A 13680-nucleotide genomic window follows, 5' to 3' on the forward strand; every position below is an offset into this window, starting at 1 on the left:
ATTACATAGGCAAGAGGGCGAGAGGTCCCAGCTTTCATCATTGTGAGTGGTTTGGCTGGGTGTGTACGTGCGAGTAACTCTGTGTGTGCGTGTGCGTGTGTGTGTGTGTGTGTATGTGTGTTGGGGGAAAGTGGAGCTTGCTACAAGGGGCTTAGAAAAACTAGTTGCCAATTTAAAATATTTTCGGAGTGTTTGAATGATATCTTAAAAGCTAATCCCACTCTCAAATTCAGCGAAATGAACAGCACAGATAAGGAAGATGAAGAGGGTGGAAAACCCAAACAGCGGAATGGAGCTGTCCATGCCGCGGGAGTGACAGGGGAGCGCTCAGAGGAAAGCAGCTCTGCAGAGAAAGTCACTCTGGCTCTTCTCTCTCGGTCCACCAGCCGGCGACGCTTCTTCTATAAAAGCATTCCTAGAAAATAACCCTAAAACCGGGAAGGGTAGCGATCGTTGAGCGCAGTTTCCAGGAGCCGGTCCCCGAAGCCGGTAGAGGTCCCTCTCCCCCCGCGGCTGGCGCGGAATGTGGCGATCCGGCCCGGCGCGGGGGATGACTTCTTGCGGCCGGAGCTCGGCGGCGGAAGCAGCTGCTGCAGCTTGCAGGTGTGGTGGGGCCGGCCGAGCTGACCACGCACAGACCCGGCGCTGCGGCACTGCGGCCCCGGGGCAGCCGGCGCCGGGGACATGCGCTGATTCGATCCCTCCGGAGAAGGTAAGCAGCCCGGCTATTATTAGCGTCGGCCACACTGCGCGGTGCTTTCTGCTTGGTGAGTAATGGGGTTTGCAATACAGAGGGAAGACGGGGAATATCCCTGCCGCCTTCTGCAATGGGAAAAGGAGCAACAACTGGAATTGAAATTGAAATGTTAATCAGCCAAGTGCTTGAGATTATTGGAGGAGCGGTGTTACTGGGCAAACAAAGCAGGCGGTCAGCCTCTGTAATCTTAAGATAATCAACCATTGCTATGCCACACTCGCTTAGATATTGAAGAGGATTCAGAATGTAAAATAATTTGAGTTGCACTTTTACGTTGCTACCTTCAACCTTCGCTTGGTTAATTTCTGGTTTGCGAGCAGCAGGTTCTTGTCAGCAGCCTGGAGAAGTAATCGGAAATCTTCCCTCTCCTTTTGCCTTCCTCAGTCTTCTCCCTTTCCAGTTATCAGAATGGGTCTGCACATCTCAACGTCAAACACCCACTTCAATACCGAACCTTTAGAAAGAATCTCAAATTAGAGGAGAAACTTACCTCCTGGAGTTCAGCTTGGGTTGAGCAGCACTTGTCCCCACTTCTCCGTTCATTTACCATCTTCTCTTGTCAATCATTTCATTGATTTCCCCCCCACCCCGCTCCGGGGATGCTGTGCCCATTAACAAGCCAGCTCTTGTCAGCTCCTGTCCACCACCTCTGTTCCGTGACTGATTTTTCAAGGACCCAGAAAGGGCATTGCCTTATACCACGTTTGGACTATTATCTGTGTCCTTCCCCCAAATGCATGGCATGAAAAATCCTTTAAGCCCAGTACCAACATGGTTTCCGATAACTCCCTTCATTGTAGTCACTGCAGCTACCAGATGGGTTTGGAGGACAGCAGAATCTCTTGGGGTGTGAGAAAGAGGGCTATACCTACATATTTTGCTCCACGTGCATAAGAATAGGTGGAAGTAGAAATGCAAATGTCAGTCTATCCCGTTTTTCTTGAAGCTTTTTTAGTCCAGCTAGGTTGTGAGATACCTAGCTGGGTAGGGTATGGGGCAAGTCCTCCTGCAAAAGCAAGCAGTGTGTTTGTCCTAGGATTCCCCCAATAACCTCAAAAGAGTTTCCAGAGAGGCTTTTCCCACAGACAGTCAGAAAGCCAGGGGAGGTGGCCAAGGTAAACCTCAGGTTATTTGGGCATCCTCATGTTAGTCTCCCCTTTTAGGGGTTCTGACCTAGGATTTCCCCACAAACACCTTGCTGCTGAGCTCAAGTGCCCATTCTTGTTGCCCACCTAGGGATGTACAATTGAATGATATTCTGTGTAATGGTGAAGATTGCTATGGTGGGGATAGCAAATGTGCCACTTCACCAACAGAGAACAGTTGCAATAAGCCAGACTGCGTGGTGTCTGTGTGCCAATATTCCATTTAAAAAGAGATTTGTTATCTTTAAATCTGAAATTAAAGATACAGTTTGACTCAAAAGGCCATGGATTTTATTTTAACAAATTAAAATAGGAGATCAATGAAAAAGAGGGCCAGGGTTTATAGCTAACCTTCTTACCTTCTTTTTATTTATTTATTTATTTATTTTAGGCTGTGTTGGGTCTTCATTTCTGTGCAAGGGCTTTCTCTAGTTGTGGCAAGTGGGGGCCACTCTTCATCGCAGTGCGCAGGCCTCTCACTATTGGCGGCCTCTCTTGTTGCGGAGCACAGGCTCCAGACGCGCAGGCTCAGTAGTTGTGGCTCACAGGCCTAGTAGCTCCGCGGCATGTGGGGTCCTCCCAGACCAGGACTCGAACCTGTGTCCCCTGCATTAGCAGGCAGATTCTCAACCACTGCGCCACCAGGGAAGCCCCTTACCTTCTTTTTTAAATATTGCTTTTAGGACAAGATACTGGTTCTGAAAAATCATGTTACTTCTATTATATATCATTATTGTTTTTTTGATTATAAATTCTATATTTATAAATACACTTTGGAAAGATTTGAGTTGGTTTCTTTGTCTCTATCTTCAGTACATGAGGCAGAAGGAGTGGAGGGGGGTGGGCAAATCCCACTCCAAATGGCCCACTCAAAGAACTGTTCCCCGGACCATGCAAACCTCTGGACCGAAATTTTTTTGGCTGGTTGTTTTTATTATCTTTAAATGTGGTTTGGGTTTGAAATATTGAATTTTCAGTATTCTAAAATTTTGACTCAGGCACACCAACTAGAAGAGAGAACAAAGAACAAGAATAGCAAGACTATTTTCCACCTTTCTTACCTAATTGTAAAATATTTAATTATATGAATAATTATTCTGAATAATAAGTGAAAAACATATTAAAATAATAATTCATTTTTAAGAAAGTAGCCCAAGGTTTATGAAATACAGGTTAGCGCAATTGATCTTAAGTACAGTAAAAATTTCTGTAATTTTAAAAGGTGTTTTTATGTTGAGTATTAGTACATGAAAATATACTAATGATGGTTAGAAATTGAAATGTCTGTTAGTTGGTTTCTGAAGAAACTGAATTCTTTGGCAAGAAATGGGACAGGATTAAGGGACTGGAGCCGCCAAAGCTGGCATCATACCTGCCAGTGATTTTATAGGTGAGATGGATGCATTAAGTTATGGATTAGGGTTGGAGAAACCTTCTGGGGAAGAAAGAAAACAAGATAGAAAATATAATTTGTTATTTTAGTGCAACTAAGATAATTAAATTTAAGGTATTTCTGAATTTGGACTTCCTTATATTTAAACAATTTCTGAGGAAAGTTTCTAAATTCAAAGCCCTAGGTAGAAATAGTTGATTTCCTAACCGAAACTGGTTTATGACTCTATTTCCTCTTTTAAAAACATTTCCCAGAGAAAGGAAAAATTAATTGCCCCGTGTTAAGGAGGAGTAATACCAAATAGAAGGATGTACGCTATTAGATGCTAAATGAACTGTAGGAACTTTTTTGTCGATTTCACAAGACAGAATTGAAATCAATCTGTTGCTTTCCAATCACGTAAAAAACAACATTTAGTCTGGTGGGTGGTCAGTGTTATCAGAAATTTAAGACTTGAGTACCGATTTAGGATTCAAAGTTGCCCTCTCCTTACAAAAGGCATTTTCTGGTGCTGCATTACTGCCCTTAGCTACAATTGAAATAGACTTATCCTGAGATTTTGAAAAACAGAAAAAGAAATAGTAGGATTAATAAGGCTTTGCCTCCACTGAGAATGGGTAGAAAAAGTGCTATTTTGAAAGTTATCAATGGCCTCTTAATTGCCAGATTTCTGCGCTGTTTCAAACTGTTTTTATTGTTTGTTTTTTTTTTTTGCGGCACGTGGGCCTCTCACTGCTGAGGCCCCTCCCGCCACGGAGCACAGGCCCCGGACGCGCAGGCCCACCGGCCACAGTTCACGGGCCCAGCCGCTCCACGGCACGTGGGATCCCCCCGGACCGGGGCACGAACCCGCGCCCCCTGCCTCGGCAGGCGGACCCCCAACCACTGCGCCACCAGGGAAGCCCTCAACCTGTTTTTTATGTCTTTATTTTTAAGTTCTCTTCTAAGTTCTGTTTTAAAAATTTTACTGCTTAGTGTTTTATTCACTAAAATAGCATTTTTAATTGAAGTATAGTTGATGTGTAATATTATATAAGTTACAGGTGTAAAATATAGTGACTCAATTTTTAAAGGTTATACTCCATTTATAGTTATTATAAAATATTGGCTATATTTTCTGTGCTATGCAATATATCCTTATAGCTCATTTTATAATAATAGTTTGTACCTCCTAATCTCCTATCCCTATACTGTTCTTTTTTTTTAATTAAATACTTGTGTTCAGAAGTATTATAATAAGTAATATATAAAGAGATATCTCTTTATCTAGTTTCTCACTAATCCCCTTAAATTACCTCATGACCAGCCTAGAACAAGTGATATTTATTTGTAGTTTGTGCCTCATGATATCACGACTATATGTCTTCATTTGTTCCTTTCACTCACCCTGCTGCACGTTGAAACCTTGCTCACATCATACACTGCCTCTTCCATGAGCCCTTCCCCATACCCACCTTCTTTCTCATTTCAGATGTGTTTCTCCCTTGTCTAAATTCCTATGGCACTTTCTATTTTGGTCTGTCCTTTAGTTTGAACATGATTTGCTGTTCTAAAATAACCCTAGAGAGCAGAGTCTTTGACTAACAACTTTTTATTACCTGCAACTCATAATACAGTGCCTAGCTCTGTATGTTCCAAGTAGTTGTTCAGCAATTTGATTTTAGTGAAGAAATTAGCTATTATTTTCCGGGGGTGTATATCCACCTACTCTAATATCCAAGTTAGGCTCTAAATAATGTGTGCAAGTACATTTTAGTTTTAAATCCCTATATAATAATATAGTGAAAGTACATTCAAACAGTTTTGTTCAACAAAAGTTATTGTGAGCTTACATGCCCTTAAGTGGATATTGGCTCATCCGCATCAAACAGCATAGTAAGCATTACAAAACAAAACATTAAAGAAGACATTGTACCAGCTTTCAGTATGCTTTCATTCTACTGAAAACAAGTAAGCAGGGGAAGATGTCTTGCATAAATAAGTACTAGTTTTAAAGCACTCTGCTAGGTACTTTCATCTATGGTATATAATTTCATCCTTCTACTATATGCTAATTTTACACTGAGACTCAGAGATCTTACCTAAATGGCAGAGATTCTTTCCACATTAACATGCTGTTCTTTGAAGTGTTAACGAGTGAAGGAAAACTATAAAAACATAATCAGAGTAGTTTAAAATTGTTTTGTGATCAGGCTTTCCAGCACTTTTTAAACTTTTGGGTCTTAACATCCCCTTGAATAATTCAATAAAGGCTATGCATCCACTCCCCTAGTACATACAAAACACACACACATAGAATTTTGCCTGTAAGTGCAGGTGTTTACAGACCTAATAAAGCCCTCCTTTGCAAATGCTTTAAGGACATCTACGCTGGGCTCAGTTTTTCTTTTTGCTTGTTCTATGCTTAATATTTATTTTTGTACCTATTAAAATTAAACAAATTGTTATCTGTTATAGATTGAGATATAAACCTAAGCAGCTTCGTACTTTACAACTTTTCTTTTTGCATTTTTGTATTCTGTTCTTCTGTCTCACACAAATATAAAAATTTATATAAATGAGATCAAATAATACTTTTTTGTGAAGAGAATGCTTAGAATTTATTCTTAACGATTTTTCTATATATATCACACGTCAGTGTTAGCTATAGTCATCGTGTTGTACATTATGTCCATAGTATGTATTTATCTTACAATTGGAAGCTTGTACCTTTGACCATCTTCCTACAATTTCCCCTCCCCTGACCCTCTGTCTCCTGTAACCACAGGTCTGATCTCTTTTTCTACGATTGTTTTCTTTTTTTTTTTAGGTTCCACATATAAGTGAGATCATATAGTGTTTGTCTTTCTTTCTCTGACTTATTTAACTTAGCATAAAGCCTTCAAGGTCCATTTCTGTTGTCTCAAATGGTAGCATTTCTTTGTTTTCTTATAGATGAATAATATTTCAGTGTGTGTGTGTGTATGTATATATGATATGTGTATATCTATAAATATATAAAACAACCTCTTTACCCATTTGTCCATCAATGGGCACTTAGGTTGTTTCCATGTCTTAGCTATTATAAATAATGCTGCTATGAACACGGGGGTGCAGATATTTTTTGAGTTAGTGTTTTCATTTTCTTTGGATATATTCCCAGAAGTGGAGTTGCTAGATATATGTAGTTCTAGTATTAATTTTTGAGGATCCTCCATACTGATTTCCATATTGGCTTTACCAGTTTACAATCCCACCAACAGCGCAAGCGTTCCCTTTTCTCCACATCCTCACGAGCATTTGTTATCTATTGACTTTTTGAGGATGACTGTTCTAACAAGTGTGAGGTAATATCTCAGTGTGGTTTCAATGTGCATTTCCCTAATGACTAGTGGTAATGAGCATCTTTTCATTTACCTGTTGGCTTTTTGTGTGTCTTCTTTGGAGAAATGTCTATTCAGGTCCTTTGCTCATTTTTTAATTGGGTATTTTTTTTTTGCTGTTGATTTGTTTGAATATTTAATTTATTGTGGATATTAACCCTTATCAGATATATGGTTTACAAATATTTTTTTCCCATTCTATAGGTTGTCTTTTCAATCACTTTGTTGATTTTGTTTTTGTTTTTCTTTGCTGTGCAGAAGCTTTTTAGTTTGATGTAGTTCCATTTGTTTATTTTTTATTTTGTCATTTGTGTTTTCAGTGTCATATCCAAAAAGTCATTACCAAAGCCATGTAATGAGCTTTATTCCTGTTTTCTTCTGGCAGTTGCATAGTTTCAGGTCTTATATTTGAGTCTTTAATCCAATTCAAGTTAGTTTTGTGAGTGGTATAAGATATTGGTCCAATGTCATTCTTTTACATGTGAGTATCCAAGCATCCCAGGGTTCCCTTGTATGTAACTTCTCTCTTTTCTCTTGCTGGTCTTAAAATTCTTTCTTTGTTTTTGACTTTTGATGATTTAATTGCAATGTGTCTCAGTGCAGCCCTATTTGAGTTCAACCTATTTGGGCTTGATTGGGCTTCATGGATCTGGATGTCCATTTCTCATCCTAGGTTTGGGAAGGTTTCATCCATTATTGCTTTAAATATACTTTTTTTCCCTTTCTCTCTCTCTTTTTTTCTTCTGGAATTCCCATAACATGAACATTGTTTAGTTTATTGTGTGCCATAATTTCCATAGGCTTTCTTCACTCTTTTTATTCTTTTCCTTTTTGTTCCTTTCACTGGGTAGTTTCTAATGTCCTATCCTCCAGTTTGCTGATTCTTTCTTCTGCATGGTCGAATCCACCTTTGAAACTTTCTATTGAATTCTTCAGTTATTGTATTTTTAAAATCTAGTGTTCCTGTTTTTTTGATGTTGCTATTTCCTTGTCAAACTTCTTGTCTTGTTCATGCATTGTTTTCCTAATTTCACTTAGTTGTCTGCGCTTTCTTGTAGTTTACTAACCTTCCTTAGGAGGATTATTCTGAATTCTTTGATAGTTCATAGATCTTCATTTTTTTAAGGTCAGGTATTGGAGTTTTATGACTTTCCTTTGGTGGTGTCATATTTGCCTAATTTTTGTGATCCTTGATTCTACATTGGTATCTGCATATTTGAGTAATTGGGCTCTTCCTCCAGACTTTACTGGGTATTATATTCAGTAGTAGTAGTAGATGGGGCTACGAATTAGTTTCGTGGCAGAGAATCAGAGCCTGTATAGGACCTGGCTCTGGCCAGGACCCAGAGCCTGTATAGTTCATTGTTTGGGAACCCATATCAGGCCAGAGTGTGCACTTAATTCCCTGGTCAGGTGAGGACACTGGTTTTGCCCTGCAGATGGGGGAGGCCACAGGCTGTGCTGTCTGTTCAAGTGCCACTGTATCTAGGGCTGTTTAATGGGCTGTACAACTTCCCATGCTCTCTGGTTAGGTTCCCCAGTTGGACATGCTGAAGGCTGTATTCAGTGATGAGTAGGGCTATGAATTAGATTTCCTGCCTGGGTGCAGCAGGAGAAGCAGCTCTAAAGCCAGTAAAGCTCTTTGTTGTCTTAACTCAAGCTGATCCACACCCCACGTTCTGTGGCTGAACAAGGCCACTGGCTTTGCTTTGCAGACTATCAGCTCTGCCTACCCTTCTCTAGGCTTGAGCACTGCTGGGCCGCACAGTTTTTAGGAGTTGTCACCAATCCTTCTAGTCAGATGGGCCGCAGCACATCCACAGCAGATGGGATGGGGCTAGTCCCAGTTCCTTTGCCTGGGTGGGATGAGGAGGGGCCACTGCAGGCTACTCTTAATTTCTCAAACAGGCTCCCCAGTTGGGAGGAGCTGGGAGCTACTCTCAGCCTTGGATATGAATTAATCTCCCTGCCTGTGCATGATACAGGATCCCTCCACACCTGGTACTGGCTCTGCTTTGTACCAGAGCCAGTGATGAGCTCTGGCTGCCTGCCACTTGGCTGGAGCGGCTGGACCACGACCGGGCCAAATAGCTTCCAGGATTTATTGCCAGCCCTTTCGGTCAGATGGCCAGAAGACACTCTCCACAGTGGGTGGGCTGTGACTCTGCTCTTTCCCTGGGTATGGGCAAACCAGGCTCAAGGGCCAGATGCATATCAGGTGGATCTGTACCCTGCTGAGTTCCCTGGTTGTAGTGCCCTGCCAACCTGGCTCTGTAGATAAGCAAAGATGCCAGCTGTGATCACTACTTGGGCACTGCAGGTATGAATTCCATCTGTCACAATCCATGTGCTGGCTGTTGCATGCCCCTTCCCCCTTCATCACAGTCCAACTTTTAGTGGTCAAACCCTGCAGGTTTCCCTGCAATCCCAGTGGAGCAGATTAGAGCAGTGGCTCCCACAAAGCAACCCCAATGCTAGTGGTGGTGCTTCCTGTCCCCCAGTTCTCTTCTCCTACTGGAGGAACCAGAGGTTCAGGGGAGACCTCACCCATGGTGCTCCACTGGCCTGGGGGAGGGGCAATGTGGTCAACGTGTAGCTCCTTCTCTCACCCTTCTAATGCAGTCTGTCTTGGTCTCTGTAGTGCACGGGGGTGCTTCAGCCTCACCTCCATGTTCTAGGATCCTCTCAAATAGTGTCCTGTTTCCAAATAATTGTTAGTTGTTCCTCCTTGGGGGGGGGTGCGGAGCCAGGAATGACCTTGGTGATGTCACCCCACTCAGGGCTTACTTTGACAATATGTGTGTCCTTTATAGCCCAGACATTTCTGGTACTTGAAATGAGGTTCTCCTTTTATTGTTCTCCCTGCTTTTGGACCTAAAATGGGAGCTCTTCATTAGCACTGGCACAAAGGCTGCTGAGATGACTAGGAAGCAAGTGCCAAGGAGAAGAGTGAATCAAAGAACGTTGATTCATGGAAAAGGAATCCCAGAAGGAGCTCTAAACGTTACACATGCCAAATGATTTATTCAGGGTTTTCCAATCAAAACCATTTTTACAAAAAAGAAACAGTTCTCAGACTTAGAGTACTATACTGCCAAGTATGTAGAAGAACATTGCCAGCAGTTGAGTGGTGTGGTCTATTGTGAAATATATTCAGTTTTCTTAGGATGGACATATGTCTACTTCAAAGTTACTATTTCTTTCTAGTAATGCTGTCTACAGTAATATATTTGTTTTTGCCAAGTTAAGAAAACAATGACATCCCTCCCAGGTTCTAAAACAATTACCAGCATAAAAATACATTAAAATTTTTAGCTGATACTTAAGGAAACCAGCACTAGCTAGCATTCCTACTGATGCTAGTATTCAAAGAGAGGCGTGACAAAACCATTAATCTAGAAAAAACTGGGTTGGAAAGATGGAGAGAAAGAACTCAAGAGGACTACTTAAGCTGTTGATTTCTTTACATGTCCCCAAATATGGTAATAACCATATAAACTCCTAAAATAAGTGCAATTTTATGCAAACTTCATAATACGCCTAGTAAGAGGTAAATTTTTACTTTATTTTATAGTATATTTTTATTTTGGTAAAATGTCCCATAACATAAAATTTACCATTTTATCCATTTTAAGTGTATCATTTATTGGTATTAAGTACATTCACAATGTTGAGCAACCATTACCATTATCCATTTTAAGACCTTTCTTATTATCCCAAGCAGAAACTGTACTCACTAAACAATAACCCCTTATTTCTCCCCTCCCCTTAGCCTCTGGTTAACTCTATTCTATTTTCTGGGTTTATAATTTGCCTATTCTGACTACCTCATATAAGTGGAATCATACAATATTTGTCCTTTTGTGTCTGGCTTCTTTCACTTAACATAATGTTTTCAAAGTCCATCCATGTTATAGCATGTATCAGCATTTCATTGCTTTGTAAAACCACACAATGTATAGTGGTTTTTAGTTGCAAAACACTTTTAGTACATTGTGTTTCTATTATATTAATGATATCTAGCATATATCACTACCATATTACCTTTAGTAGATGCTCAGTTATGTGTACTATGAGTGAGCCATAATTTCATTCAGTCAAAACCCATTGATAAACATTTATTAAATTCCAAACAGTTTTATGATTTCAAGAAATGTGGTAATGGACATAGAGGTTCATGTCTTTATGTGCTGGAGCTTTTACTTTTGATGGAAGAATTCTTGGAGTGGCGTGGAATGGTATTGTTGGGTCAGAGATTATGCAGAAACATTTATAATTGGAATACATACATTGACTATAAAAACCATAAACTTCTTCAACAGATAGTATTCCTGTATTTTATGTAACCATTTATGACTATCTTAAAAATGAATGCAAGTAATATAAGGGAATCCATTTAATGTGATTTGAGCAAGGAAACATTCTCACTTTTTTCATTTCTAGTTCATGGAAGAAAATTCCTATACACAAGTATTGAAATATTTCAAGTCTCTGGATCACACATTTCATCATTTCAAAAATGTTACAGAGTACATCACGGATGTCAGTCAAGTCTTGTAACAACACTGTAGAAAACTAGTAACATTTATAGCTAGTTTTTTTTTTAAGCTTCAGCAATGGATCATTTCCATCCAGCCTAATTGAAATTTTAATTCGATTAACTTTTAAAATAAAAAAGATTAATTTTTAATCTAAAACTATTTTTAGTTAATATTTATGTACCTGCATTATGGTAAATATTTTATTTTATTTTATTTCTTAGTTTCTCTTTAGAGTATCTTTTAAAATTTATTTTGAAACAGAATAATTTGAGCCCAAAGATGAGAATGTCTCATTTCAGCTAAACTAAAGAATGTTGGAATAGCTGAAGTATGAACACAATTGGCAAAACTTTTCACTACCCTCCTTAGAAGAAGACTGTTTTGATTTGCATGGTCCCAAAAAGCAGAAAGAGATAACTTGCTGGGGATTGCATCCTGCTTTACTTAAATTAGACATTAACAGGCTAAAAGGGCAAGGGTGAAGCAACATGTTTATAACATATTTTTGAAAAGCTACTTAAAGGTGAAGGGTTGCAAGAACACAGACAGACACACCCTAGACATTTCACAACAATATTTTAAGGTATGCCTTTTCTTTGGTTGATAGGGATGGAGGGACCTATTAATAAACATTTCTCCTATTTTCTTTTGTCTTTATTGCTGTCTAATCAAACCCTCATTAAAAAGCAGACATAAAACAAATAAGCATTCTGACTTTTGCCTGAATAAGCAACAACAAGCTCACATCTTAAACAATAGACTGCAATGGCTATGAGACTGAGGATCCTTGGTCATTGCAACAGTAGCGGCAACACAACCTGTTTTGTTCCTTCTGTTGTATACTGCAGAATCTGAGTAAATAGAGAGAAGTCAGTGATACCTTTAGTGCCATTTCTTACACTCCTCTCCATGATCTTTGACACTCAGGTTCTCTGGTAATCTCAATGTAGTGAAAAACAACCAGGATGCTAATACCCTCTATCCATTCACAAAACTTAATGCTTCTGAGACTTGCAGAAATAATGTTGAATCTGAATTGGTGGTACCCAATAGAGTCACTAAGAATAATCCGTCAGACTCAGCAAATCCAAATTCAGATTTAAAGGCGTCAAATTTTAAAGATTACGAAGATGTTAAGATTTCATTATTTGTTATATATGGTCATATGTAAAAATTTAGAAAAGTAAAATTATATGTATAGATTTTTAATTATAAGCTATATTCACTGGAGAATTAATGCATTTTTAAAAGGATTCATTCTGAAAAGATTACATTAGCACTTTTTTTAAACCACTACCCTCAAAAATAAATTGTGACAAATCATTGTTCATCCAAGTTTATCTCTCATCTCAAGGAAGTGAGTTGTTCTTGGCGAAATTGCTTTCATCTAATTTGTGCTTTCCTGCAGTGGATCAAGCTGAAATGAAATGGAGCTGACATTCTTAACTATTATTACGCGCCCACATTTACCAGAATTACCTAATGATCAGTACCGAAGAGTTTTATAATAAATAAATATGTATGTCCTGAGAGTCTCCACTGATAAAAGTTAGTTGAGACATGGCTGGTGATCCCGTAGAAGAGATATCTAGATTATATTTCTTACATCATCTCCATATTAGAAAGCAATCCAGGATTGCAAAGCAAGACATGGAACGGTAGCATTTGGTGTATTTTATAAATGTTTAGATTTCTAGGGAGCTTATTGGTATCATATATTATGGTAAGCACTCAAATGTAAACTGTTACTTTAAAATAGTAAAATATCAAGAACGTAAAAATCTCTGCAACTTAAATGGTCAGTTTAGTATTTGGCTTTATTACAGGCATTTGCAAGATATTTATTAAACACCCAAATGAACCAATACCATTTAATTTTGAAAACTGCCTTCCTAATACAAAAGAATTGGTATTCTACACAAGCTCCTTGTGATTATTTTTGTAGGTGTGGTGGGAGTGAATTATGGATGGCACTACCCTTTCTCCTGTTTCTTGTCTGAGGTTTTGGTAAGGTGGAAATTAGAGGTGATGGACCTTAAAGTTTGAGCAGTTCAGGACACTCAACCAGTAAGTCAGAAAGAGAAAGACAAATACCGTATGCTAACACATATACATGGAATCTAAGAAAAAAAGAAAATGTCATGAAGAACCTAGGGTTAAGACGGGAATAAAGACACAGACCCACTAGAGAATGGACTTGAGGATATGGGGAGGGGGAAGGGTAAGCTGTGACAAAGTGAGAGAGTGGCATGGACATATATACACTACCAAATGCAAAATAGATAGCTAGTGGGAAGCAGCCGCATAGCACTGGGAGATCAGCTCGGTGCTTTGTGACCACCTAGAGGGGTGGATGAGGGAGGGTGGGAGGGAGGGAGACACGAGGGAAGAGATATGGGAACATATGTATATGTGTAACTGATCCACTTTGTTATAAAGCAGAAACTAACACAGCATTGTAAAGCAATTGTATTCCAATAAA

Source organism: Lagenorhynchus albirostris, chromosome 17, assembly GCF_949774975.1.
Source record: "Lagenorhynchus albirostris chromosome 17, mLagAlb1.1, whole genome shotgun sequence".
Taxonomy (NCBI): Eukaryota; Metazoa; Chordata; class Mammalia; order Artiodactyla; family Delphinidae; genus Lagenorhynchus; species Lagenorhynchus albirostris.